Below are 12,753 nucleotides of genomic sequence, written 5' to 3'. Positions count from 1 at the left end.
TCTAAGCTATGGTTGGGCACTTTCTATGTAAAGTTCTAAATATATGTCTTTAAACTTATATTTGCCATGATTCAGAATAATCAGTATTCCTTTAAAATCCAGACTGTCAGTTTCATTATTTGGGATAATGCATTTTAATTCAATTTATTTTTCTTTACCTTGAAAATTTTCAATTGATCATTTTTCCCTGTATGCTGTTAGGCTCACGGGGGCAGAAAATGTTTCTTTTTATTGCGTCATTCTTGGCGCAGACTTTTTTGGCGCAAAAATTTCGTCATTTCCGGCGCCGTAGTTGACGCCGGAAGTTGTATTCTGTTAACGTCATTTTTGACGCATGTGTATTCAGACATTTTTTTGCGCCAAAAAATGTGGGCGTCGGTTCTGGCGTCAGAGGATGTGGCGTCATACTTGGCGCCAAATATATGGGCGTTGTATTTAGCGCCAATAATGTGGGCGTCATATTTGGCGCCAACAAAATGTGGGCGTATTTTTTGTTTCACTTTTTTTCCTCACATTATTTAAACCTCACTTTTTTATTGCTTCTGGTTTCTAGAAGCTTATTATTTTGCATTCTTTTCCCATTCCTGAAACTGTCATTTAAGGAATTTGATAATTTCGCTTTAAATATTGTTTTTTTCTATTACATATTGCAAGATTTCACTGTTCCTGTTTCAAAACAATCTAAGAGGATTCCTGTTGACTGAGTTCAGTCCTACCAAAGCTAAGTTCATTTATTTTAAATGTTATGAATGTTTATCTTTAGCTGTGGTTTGTAATAAGTTATCATGATAAACTTTTACATGCAGAATCCATTAGTATTTATGCTTTATATATTGCCATTCTTTTTACATCTTATGTACAAGAAATATTTAGAAGATTTATAAGAAATATTTTTCTGATTCTATTTTAAAGGCTTTGTCTGACATCGTGCCTTCTAATAAAATTTTTAGGTCTTTTTCAAACTTCTTTTTTATTTATTGAAGTTTCAAATGACCAACAACATACTGATTTATCCTTCTCTGATGATGTTTTTTCTCATTCAGAATTTTCTTCATCAGATATGGACACTAACAAATCTACTTTTTTATTTTATTTTTTTATTAAAGTACATTTTTTCTTTGTTGAAAAGGTGCTGATTATTTTGGATATTAAGGTAACTAGTTCTTTTTCAAGACTAGCTAACACTATTTCTGCTTATTTATTCTTCTGTGTTTTCAGAGGTTTTTTTCCAATTCCTCATACTAGGGAATGGAATAGGCTGAGAATTTTCTTTTATTCCTTCTTCAAAGGTTTTAAACTATATTCTTTGCCGGCAGTTAAATTCAATTTGGAGGGTTCTCCAATTTATTGGGGCTATCTCTACTCCTACTAATTATGCTATTGTTTCTATAGCAAAATAGTATTTATTTTCCTTTAGATGGTTGTATCTTATTTATGGAAAATTATTTAGTTTCAGGTACTTTTCTTGGACCTGTGATTTATTTGGATGATGTGGCAATTGCTTCATTTTTTCTGTTTACTTTAAGATCAAGTATCAGATTATGATTTATTTTAGCATTGTTAAAGGGACAAAATTTACCAGACTAGGTGCTGTTGCATTTGTCTTGTTGTTTTGCATTTATTGATTATGCAAGTCCAGTGTATTGACTGGTCCTTTAACTGGACTATCATGCTAATAATTTCATTTGTGTCTTCATTTTATTGAATATTTTCGCAAATGAGGTTTAATCTATGTCTTTAGCTGTTTTAGCTAGAAGAATTTTGTGATTTCTAAAAATCCATATTTCTTTTGTTCTAAGATAATCAATTATTTGTTTTATAATTGGATTCAATTCTTAACTGTTACTCTGGGCTTCAAGATTGAGTTCTAAGACTAAAACTTTAAGCTTATACTAGTTTGGTTGTTCTTATTAAGGAACGAATTTCTAAATTCTTTCCCAAGTAACATGTTTTTAATTGGAAATTTTTCAGTTCGAAATCAGCTCCCTAAAATTGCGATGTACGTGCCGTATTCCAGCTTGGCTGGCAAGGGGCAGGTTAAGACTTTTTGAAATTTATTTGGTTCTATTCGGTCCAAATTTCTTTGATTTTATTCCAGTAAGGCTAACACTTTCTTTAAGTGTGTTTCGGTCCTATATATTTTAGGTGATCACCCGTGGGGTTCAAGCGCTGCTCAGACCTGGAATCTTCTGGGGTATTTCTTCCAGTTCCATTTTTAGGAACTGGGTTTTGGAGTTTTATTCAAACTAATCTGACTTTTTTTGGTCAGTGATAGCATTATTTGTTTTCATTAGATACAATAAATGCATATTTTCATTTTTCTGTTTTCATTCAGATTATTTTCTGAGGATGCGGAATCTCATATGATTCACTTTGTTCTTCCAGGACATAGTTAGAGGATCTTTTTTTCAAAAGCTCTTGATTCCTCACACAAGGGTCACCTTTTTTAGGTTTCCAGATAGTTTGTGTCACTGTCTTTGTCTCTATCAGACAAGGGACAATTTTATTGGGTTCCGTCTGTCGGTACCTTTAGTCTCTATTATTTCCTTCAGTTGCTATATATGCATAGAAGTTTTAGCTCTTATGGCCACAGCATTGGATTCAATTCTCTTTGCTCATTTTCAATAGAAAGAACCTTTCCAGTCTTTTATGCTGAATTATGGTGCAGGGATTCTAGGATTTCGCATTTTAAATCTTCGAATCCTAATATTTATCTCTCTTGATTTGGTGGTTAAGATCACCATCAATTAGTTCTACAGGTCTCTTTGTTTCTTTCAACCTGGACCATGATCTCTACAGATGTGAGTCTTTTTGGGTGGGAGGCTGTCTGAGGATCTCTGTCAGCACAAGGGGTTTGGAAATCTCAGGAGGCGAGATTAACATTTGATATTTTAGAACTCTGTGCTTTCTCAGAGTTTTTCAGTCAGTTTCTTTTTGAAGAAGAGACGTTTATTGTCTTTCAGACAATATCATAACTATGGTGTATGTCAATCATCAGGGTAGGACTATCAGTCCTTAGGCTGTGACAGAAGTGTCTCGGATATTAGCTTGGGCTAAATCCAGATCCTATCTAAATTCTGTGGTTCTTTTCCCAGGTATAGATATTTGGGAAGCAGATTATCTCTGTTAATCAAGCTTTACTTCCGGGAGAATGGTCTCTCTTACCCAGATATGTTTTTCAATTTTTCAGATGTGAGCATTTCTAGAAATAGATCTGTTGGCATCTCATCTGAATAAAGAACTTCCCAGGGGCCTATTCAGGTCCGGGGATCTTCAGGCGGAAGTAGTGTATGCATTGACATTTCTTTGGAATTATCTTTTTGCCTATTTCTTTCCGCCTCTAGTTCTTCTTCCAAAGTGATTTCCAAAATTCTTATGGAGTATTTGTTTGTTATGCTGGTGGCTCCAGCATGGCCTCTCAGGTTTTGGTATGCGGATCTCATTCGGATGGCCAGTTGCCAACCTTGGACACTTCCGTTTAAACCAGACCTTCTTTCTCAAGGCCCATTTTTCCATCAGGATCTCAAATCATTAAATTTGAAGGGATGGAGATTGAACGCTTGATTTTTAGTCATAGAGGTTTCTCTGACTCATTGATTAATACTATGTTTCAGGCTCGTAAATCTGTCTCTAGAAAGATTTATTATTGAGTCTGGAAGACCTACTTTTCTTGGCATTCTTTTAAAATTCATAGAATTTTATTATTTTTTCAGGTTGGTTTGGATAAGGTTTTGTCTTCAGTTCTTTGATAGGACAAATCTCTACTCTTTCTGTTCTTTTTTTACAGAAAGATTGCTAATCATCCTGATATTCATTGTTTTGTACAGGCTTTGGTCCGTATCAAGCCTTTCATTAATTCAATCTCTCCTCTTTGGAGTCTCAATTTGGTGCTGAGGGCTTTACAGGCTCCTCCGTTTGAAACTATGCATTCTCTGAACATTAAATTACTTTCTTGGAAAAGTATTGTTCCTTTTGGTTATTTCTTCTGCTAGAAGAGTTTTTGAGTTATCTGCTCTTTTTTGTGAATATCCTTTTCTGATTTTTCATCAGGATAAGGCAGTATTACTTCCTGATATTCATCATTTTTTGGTTTTGATTTGTATCAAACCTGTCATTAAGCCAATTTCTTCTCCTTGGAGTCTTAATTTGGTTCTGAAGGTTTTTCAGGCTCTTCTATTTGAGCATATGCTTGCTCTGGACATTAATTACTTTCATGGAAAGTATTGTTCTTTTTGGACATCTCTTCAGCTAGAACAGTTTTTGCATTATCTGTTCTTTCTTGTGAATCTCTTTTTTCTGATTTTTTTCCATCAGGATAAGGTGGTTTTTGCTGTCCTCATTTCAATTCTTACCTAAAGTTGTAAATTCTAACAAACATTAGGGAGGAATTATTGTTTTCCTAAGACTTCTTTGGTGAGATTCTTACTTTCTTTGGATATGGGAAGAGTTTTTTAAATTCTATGTTGAAGCTATTCAGATTTCAGATAGACTTCTAGTCTATTTCTTATCTTTTCTGGTTTTAGGAAGGTCAAAAAGCTTCTGCCATTTATTTGGCATCTTGCTTAAACTTTTGATTCATCATGTTTATTTGGAGTCGGGTGGATTCCCGCCTCGGAGGATTACGGCTCATTCTACTAGGTAAGTTTCTACTTCCTGGGCTTTTTAAGAATGAAGCTTCTGTTGATCAGATTTGCAAAGCAATGACTTGGTCTTCTTTGCATACTTTTACTATGTTCTACCATTTTGATGTTTTCTCTTCTTTAGAAGCAGTTTTGGTAGAATGGTACTTCAGGCAGCTGTCTCAGTTTGATTCTTCTGCTTATAATTTCAGTTATTTCATTATAAAAATTGAAACTTTTTTGATTTGGGTAGTGGATTAATTTTTCAGCGGAATTGGCTGTCTTTATTTTATCCCTCCCTCTATAGTGACTCTTGCGTGGAAGTTCCACATCTTGGGTATTTATTATCCCATACGTCACTAGCTCATGGACTCTTGCTAATTACATGAAAGAAAACATAATTTAAGTAAGAACTTACCTGATAAATTCATTTCTTTCATATTAGCAAGAGTCCATGAGGCCCACCCTTTTTTGTGGTGGTTATGATTTTTTTGTATAAAGCACAATTATTCCAATTCCTTCTTTTTTTTATGCTTTCGCTCCTTTCTTATCACCCCACTTCTTGGCTATTCGTTAAACTGAATTGTGGGTGTGGTGAGGGGTGTATTTATAGGCATTTTAAGGTTTGGGAAACTTTGCCCCTCCTGGTAGGAATGTATATCCCATACGTCACTAGCTCATGGACTCTTGCTAATATGAAAGAAATGAATTTATCAGGTAAGTTCTTATATAAATTATGTTTTTCTAGTTCTGCAATATCTTTTTTTGCAATCGGTCCCCAGAACTACACTCCATAGTAAAGGTGAGGTCTTACCAGGGATTTATATAGTGACAGAATTATGCTTTCCACCCTTGCTTTAATGCCTATTTTAATACATGCTAGTATCTTATTAGCCTTTGTTGCCGCTACCCTGCATTGTGCACCCATCTTTAGCTTGTTATCTATTTCTACTCCCAAATCCCTTTCCTCCTCTGTTTGGCTAAATCTTGTCCCATTTAAATAATATGTTGCCTGCTTATTTTTAACTTCAAAAATGTAGAACCTTTTTCCGTATTAAATCTCATTTTCCATTTACCTGCCCATAATTCTAATTTTTGCAGATCTCTTTGTAACGAAAGTTCACCCTACTCTGACCTAATGACCTTACTTAACTTAGTTTAATCCTTGCTCCAAGTCATTTATAAAAATATTAAAAAGAACAGGGCCCAGTACTGATCCCTGGGGGACTCCACTGATTACCTTTGTCCAATCTGAGTATTATCCATTCACTACTATTCGTTGCTCCCTATCTTTTATTCAGTTATTTATCCATGAGTTAACATTTTCAGATATTCCCAGTCCCTTAATTTTGTGCATTAATCTCTCATGTGGCACTGTATCAAATGCCTTTGCAAAATCTAAGTATATCACATCAACTAATTCCCCGTTATCTACATTTTTACTTACTTCCTCATAGAATCTAATTAGATTAGTTTGACATGATCTATTTCTCATAAAACCATGCTGATTTGAACTCATAATCTTGTTTACACAAATATGCTCATCAATATAATCCCTTATAATCCCTTCAAATATCTTCCCCACTATTGATGTCAGACTAACTGGTCTATAGCTTCCTGGATCATCCCTGTTTCCCTTTTTGAAGAGTGGCACCACATCAGCTTTATGCCAATCCTGGGGTACCATGCCTGAGAATAATGAGTCTTGAAAAATTAAGAGTAGAGGTTTGTCTATAACAGTGCTAAATTCCCTTAACACCCTTGGGTGTATTCCATCTGGGCCTGGAGTTTTATTTACCTTAATATTATCCATTTTTTTTCCTGATATTCTCTATACATAACCCAGTTAATGGTATGATCTGGCATGTTCTAGTTTGTTCCAAAGTATCATCCATTGGTTCCTCTCTTGTGTATACTGAAGAAAAGAACTGGTTTAGTACCTCAGCCTTCTCCCTGTCACTGTTAATCATGCTACCCTCCACGCATTTTAATGTACCTATATTATCCTTCTTAGATTTTTTGCTATTTATGTACTTAAATAACCTTTTAGGGTTAGACTTAGAATCCTTTGCAATTAATTTTTCATTTTAAATTTTGGCTAATTTTATTGCTTTTTTGAATGCTTTGTTATATTCCTTATAAATATGGAATGTTGAGTCTGTACTATTTTCTTTGAATAATTTAAATGCCCTACGTTTTTTTCCCCTAATTTCTCTTAACACATTTTTATTTAGCCACATTGGCTTGGATTTTTTATTTGTATAACAATATGGTATTTGTTGATATGTATATTTATTTAACAAAGTTTTAAATGTTATCTATTTATCCTCTGTATTTTTATTAGAGAATACTTTGTTCCAATTTATGTTATTTAATGATTTCCTTAAATCGTTGAATTTTGCTTTCTTAAAATTAAGTCTTAGTTAAACCTTTAAGACACTCCTTATGAAAAGAGATTTCAAATGTGACCATGTTATGATCACTGTTACCTAAATTTTTTTTTACTTCTATGTTTGATAGTATGGGCCCTATGTATCAAAGGTCTTGCGGACCTGATCTGACAGTGCGGATCATGCCCGCAAGACCTCACTGAATGCGGAGAGCAATACGCTCTCTGTATTCAACATTGCACCAGCAGCTCACAAGAGCTGCTGGTGCAACGCCGCCCCCTGCAGACTCGCGACCAATGGGCTGCCAGCAGGGGGTGTCAATCAACCCGATCGTACTCGATCGGGTTGAATTGTGGCTATTCCTGTCCGCCTGCTCAGAGCTCTTTAGACGGCTGCTTCATAACTGCTGTTTCTGGCGAGTCTGAAGTGCTCTAAAAAGTCAAACCCCTCATATTTACACCATGATTTTAACCATGAATTAAGAGACCTTAGCTCCTTCTGCCTTACTGAGTTAGCACACGGCACTGGTAATATCTCTGAAAATATTACTTTGGAGGTCCTTGCTTTAAGCTTGCTACCTAACTCACAGAAGTAATTTTTTAGGACTCTCCATCTCCCGCTGATTCCTTCATTAGTACCAATATGTACCATGACTGCAGGATCAGACCCACATCCATCTAACAATCTATCAATACGCTCCACAATATGCCTAACACGAGCCCCTGGAAGACAGCAAACTGTTCTATTTAAAGGGTCTGGATGACAAATTACCCTATCAACCTTCCTAATAATTGAGTCACCTACCACCAACATCTGTCTCAGGCCCTGACTTGTATGCCCCTCTTCCATGACTGAAGAACTGTTAACTATAGTATGCCCCTCTACCATGTCTGAAGGAGTGCCCACCATAGTATGCTGCACTTCCACAACTAAAGGACTGTTCACTATTCTAGGCAAAACAGCCCTCTCTGACACTGCCACCCCTGAACTGATATCCGCAACATCTTCACTTAATCTGGCAAATCTGTTGGGGTGTCCCAGCTCAGAACTGGCCCGTCTCTTCCGCTTACCTTTACTTCGCCCTCTAACTGTGACCCAGCTACATCCTCATCTGAATCCTCCCAATTCCCTCTGCTAGAACCATTAACAACCAGCTCAGTCCTATCCATTTCCCTTTCAAGTGTCTGAATTTCATGCAGTGTTGCAATTCGTTCCTCCAGAACTCCAATACGAGTTTCTAAAGAGACAATATGCTCACATTTGCCACAGACATATAATCCCTGAAGTGGCTGCTCCAGTGATGCAAACATGTGGCAAGCTGTACACTGAATGAGATTCTCACACATAATTACAAAAAGGTTTAACTTAAAAATATAAAATAATTATATTTCCCCTTGTTTACTCCAAATCCTTGTTTGCCTAACTACCTTGTTTAGCTAATTGCTTACTTAAACAGACAATCTTACTTTAACAGATAATCAAGTATACCCTCTCAGGGCAGGCTCACAGAGTTATAGGGACCTATTTATCAAAGCATCAACTGAAAATACGCTGAAATTTCGCGTCATATTTGTCGCAAGATTGATCCGCCATAGTTGTCAAAGCGTCAAGATTGGCAAATGTTGAAATTTGTGATGTAAAATACGATCCCGTGATCTCAATCGGAGACAGATCGATCCGAGTTGAAAACCGTGGTATTCGAGCGGAATCATGTTCATTCGCCCTCCTAATCGACACTATTTGAAGCTCTCACGAAGTTATCAAAAATTCTACATTTATGCTCGCGTCTTTTCCGACTCAGCATACCTAGTTTTTAATCCACCACCCTTGAGGTTGTGAATGTCATAGAAGTCAATGGGACTCTGAAAACACAGAAAGCTTATGTTCGATGCTGCAAGAGAATGAAGTATATTACATAATAAAAGTAAATTAGAAACTTTATTAAAATTGTATACCCTGTCTAAATCAAACAATATTATTGCTACACATTTGGTGCACTAGTAGATATAGGGATAAAAATGAAAAATACATTACTACTTATGGATTATGTTACAAATTTGTCTCTTATTACAATGCAAGGGGATAATATTATTTTTACAAATGTGGTACAAAGTTTTGCCTCAAACTTGTTGCACTAATAGATATAGAGATAAAAATTAAATAAATACACAACATTATATAGCTAACTTCCTTTTTATTTTTTTGAAAAATCTATGTGCACTATATTTAAGCCATGTAATACAAGTCCCACTCTCCACTTCGCGCCATATTTGATGCAACACTTTTCGCATTAATTATGATGCAAACTCCTGAACAACCCACACACTAGTGAATTTTTCCACCACTTTTGATTGGAATATGCATAATCACATGATTTATGACATCTGCCAATCTGATTCAAATATACATTATAAACTATCACTAACAAATCAAATTGCCCGATACTTGTGTCATTGATCACTCATCAGAACTTGTAAGTGCCATTTGTTACATTGTGTATTATACTTTGAAAGTATGTATATGTGAAATTAGTATTAAAGATAAACATTGGTGCTGACATTAGGACACAGTGTAATATTTTAGACATGGATTTTAAAATTCAAATTGATGTTTGATTCAATAAAATCTTATGATAGCTTAAAGAGATAGCCCACCTAACATTAAACTGTCATGATTCAGATACAGCAGAAATTAAAATCACCTCTTTACTGTCATGCTGTTTTCAGTGTATTTCTTCCTTCTCTTGAATTTCTTTTTCAGTAAGAAATGTGATGTTATATGCCAGCAAATTTTATAACACCTGTGTAAGGGTGGTTTTTAAAAAATAGATTACAATCAGGATTGGTTAGACAGCTGAAGAGAGAAAACTAGCCAAGCTCTTAAAGGGACAGGAAAACCCAAAATATTCTTTCATGATTTTTATAGAACAGAAAATTTTAAACAACTTTCAAATTTACTTCTATTATCAAATTTGCTTCATTCTCTTGTTATCCTTTGCTGAAGGAACAGCATTGCACTACTGGCAGCTAGCTGAACACATATAGTTAGCCAATCAGAGGACACAAATGTGTGCAGGTACTAATCAGCAGCTAGCTCCCACTAGTGTAGGATATGTGCATATTCTTTTCCAACAAGGGATACCAAGAGAACAAAGCACATTTGAAAATAGAAGTGAATTTTAAAGTGTTTTAAAGTTACATGCTCTATCTGAATCATGCAACTTAAATTTTTACTTTCCTATCCCTTTAAAATACCCATTGATTTCAAATAAATACACAATACTCTAATTAAATGTTATATTCACAATTATTCCTGCTCAGAATAATAATAACTTTACAGTATATACATATAGTGGTATAAATAAACACAGAGATATGACAGACAACAGTGTATAGAACAAAAAATGGAACACACATAGAAACACCCAGCACTCACCAGCTAGCTCACAGCTAAGATAAAATCACAACTGGAAAGGTTAGTTACTGCATCTGGCCAAATGGGAAAGCTCAGGCACCACGTCAAGGTCCTTTCCACTGCCTGAGTCCCTAACACAGCCACACCATCATGCGAGCTCACAAAGCCAAACAAACTGAGAACAAAGAAGGGGTGCACAGGTGGATGTAATCACCCAGAGAAAATACAAAACATGGAAGGGAACTGCACTCCAAGACCGGACCAGGTACACATCCTATGACTCAGCAACATCCAGCCCTGGGTGCTAAATAGCACTCCAAAAAAGCTGTGATGTCACCAGAGCCACAGGCAGTTAACCCCAGTCCGGAATGGGTGCAAGAAACAAGGGGGATTACAAATAAAAAGTAATACAACACATAGAAACACCCAGCACTCACCAGCTAGCTCACAGCTAAGATAAAATTACAACTGGAAAGGTTAGTTACCGCATTTGGCCAAATGGGAAAGCTCAGGCACCACGTCAAGGTCCTTTCCACTGCCTGAGTCCCTAACACAGCCACACCATCATGCGAGCTCACAAAGCCAAAACAAACTGAGAACAAAGAAGGGGGTGCACAGGTGGATGTAATCACCCAGAGAAAATACAAAACATGGAAGGGAACTGCACTCCAAGACCGGAGCAGGTACACATCCTGTGATTCAGCAACATCCAGCCCTGGGTGCTAAATAGCACTCCAAAAAAGCTGTGATGTCACCAAAGCCACAGACAGTTAACCCCAGTCCGGAATGGGTGCAAGAAACAAGGGGGATTACAAATAAAAAGTAATACAACACCCAGGGCTGGATGTTGCTGAGTCACAGGATGTGTACCTGGTCCGGTCTTGGAGTGCAGTTCCCTTCCATGTTTTGTATTTCCTCTGGGTGATTACATCCACCTGTGCACCCCTTCTTTGTTCTCAGTTTGTTTGGCTTTGTGAGCTTGCATGATGGTGTGGCTGTGTTAGGGACTCAGGCAGTGGAAAGGACCTTGACGTGGTGCCTGAGCTTTCCCATTTGGCCAGATGCGGTAACTAACCTTAACCAGTTAGTGACCAAGAAGTCACAAAAAAGAGTACACTTGAAAGCACTCACTCCCTCATCAAATCATAAAGGTGTGGCGTGTTGTGTGTGAAAAAAATGACACGTTAAAAACATAAACACTTTAATAGGATTTATTAAAAACTGGGTATATTTAAAAACACTGAAGAACTGATAGGTAGTATTGTGTAATTCGTCTGAGAATATCTGACAGACCTTGTAATATTTATAGTTAGTCAGTAATTGCGATTATGGTTGGCGTCTCACATTAGTAGAGTTAACCAATAAATAAGGAGTATTTATTTGTGGGCACTGAATTGCGTACTGTTAACTCTGAAGAGTTAGTTATATATAGTTAACGCAGTGCTACCACTTGTTGTGTGTATTCTCCTATATAATTGGTTATTAACCGCTGCTCATGGATTGAGTCTGAATCAAAATACAGAGAAGTGAATGTTCAGTCTTATAGGTTGTCCTGTATAAGTATAGGTTACCCCTATAGAACGAAAATGGTATGTCTGAAGTCTAGTTATTCTTCAGGGTTAGAATGTTCCTATGTTATACCATAATGTTGTATTTCTCTATATAGGGGAAATTCAATATACTTGGGTATATATGATTGGGAATAGTTGCTTAAAAAGCTTGCTCCTATTAGGACTAGTAGTAATGATAGTAATCACTGTGATAGTTGTTAATATCCTTAAACTGACTTGGTCCCTGTCCGGAGGTATTGCCTATCTTAAAGTAATTAGCTGGGTTCCACAAGAATCAATAACATTAAAGGATATTGCATTGGTCAATAACTGTAATAAGTAATATACACAGAAAGCTTAGTGACACCATAATAATTCTATAAGGTATATAAGTAAATGTATTCTGTGATTTAATCAGATCCTAATTGTATATTTAATTGAGGATCATTGCTTGCTTAGCTAAGTTGACAGTGCTAGGGTCATATAAAATATGAATCTTGTTTCCCAGTATCCATGCCCCCAGTGGTAGTCTATCAAATAATATAACCACAGAGTATTATTGTCAGTTTGTGATGCCGTACAGGATAAATTATATACTATCGAGTAAAATTAGCTTTTGGTTTTAGTCTCATTCGTGCATCCCCAGTCATCCAATAGCGTTATTATAAAAATCCCCAGTATAGTATGTTAGTAAATTGTAACAGTATGTTTACAGCCTGTGACCGCAACCATATTACAGTTACAACCTATAACGCAACACTGTTGCTATTTTCAAAGGTA

This window comes from Bombina bombina, chromosome 7 (assembly GCF_027579735.1).
Source record: "Bombina bombina isolate aBomBom1 chromosome 7, aBomBom1.pri, whole genome shotgun sequence".
In the NCBI taxonomy this organism is placed as follows: domain Eukaryota; kingdom Metazoa; phylum Chordata; class Amphibia; order Anura; family Bombinatoridae; genus Bombina; species Bombina bombina.
Note: the sequence above shows the minus strand (reverse complement) of the source record.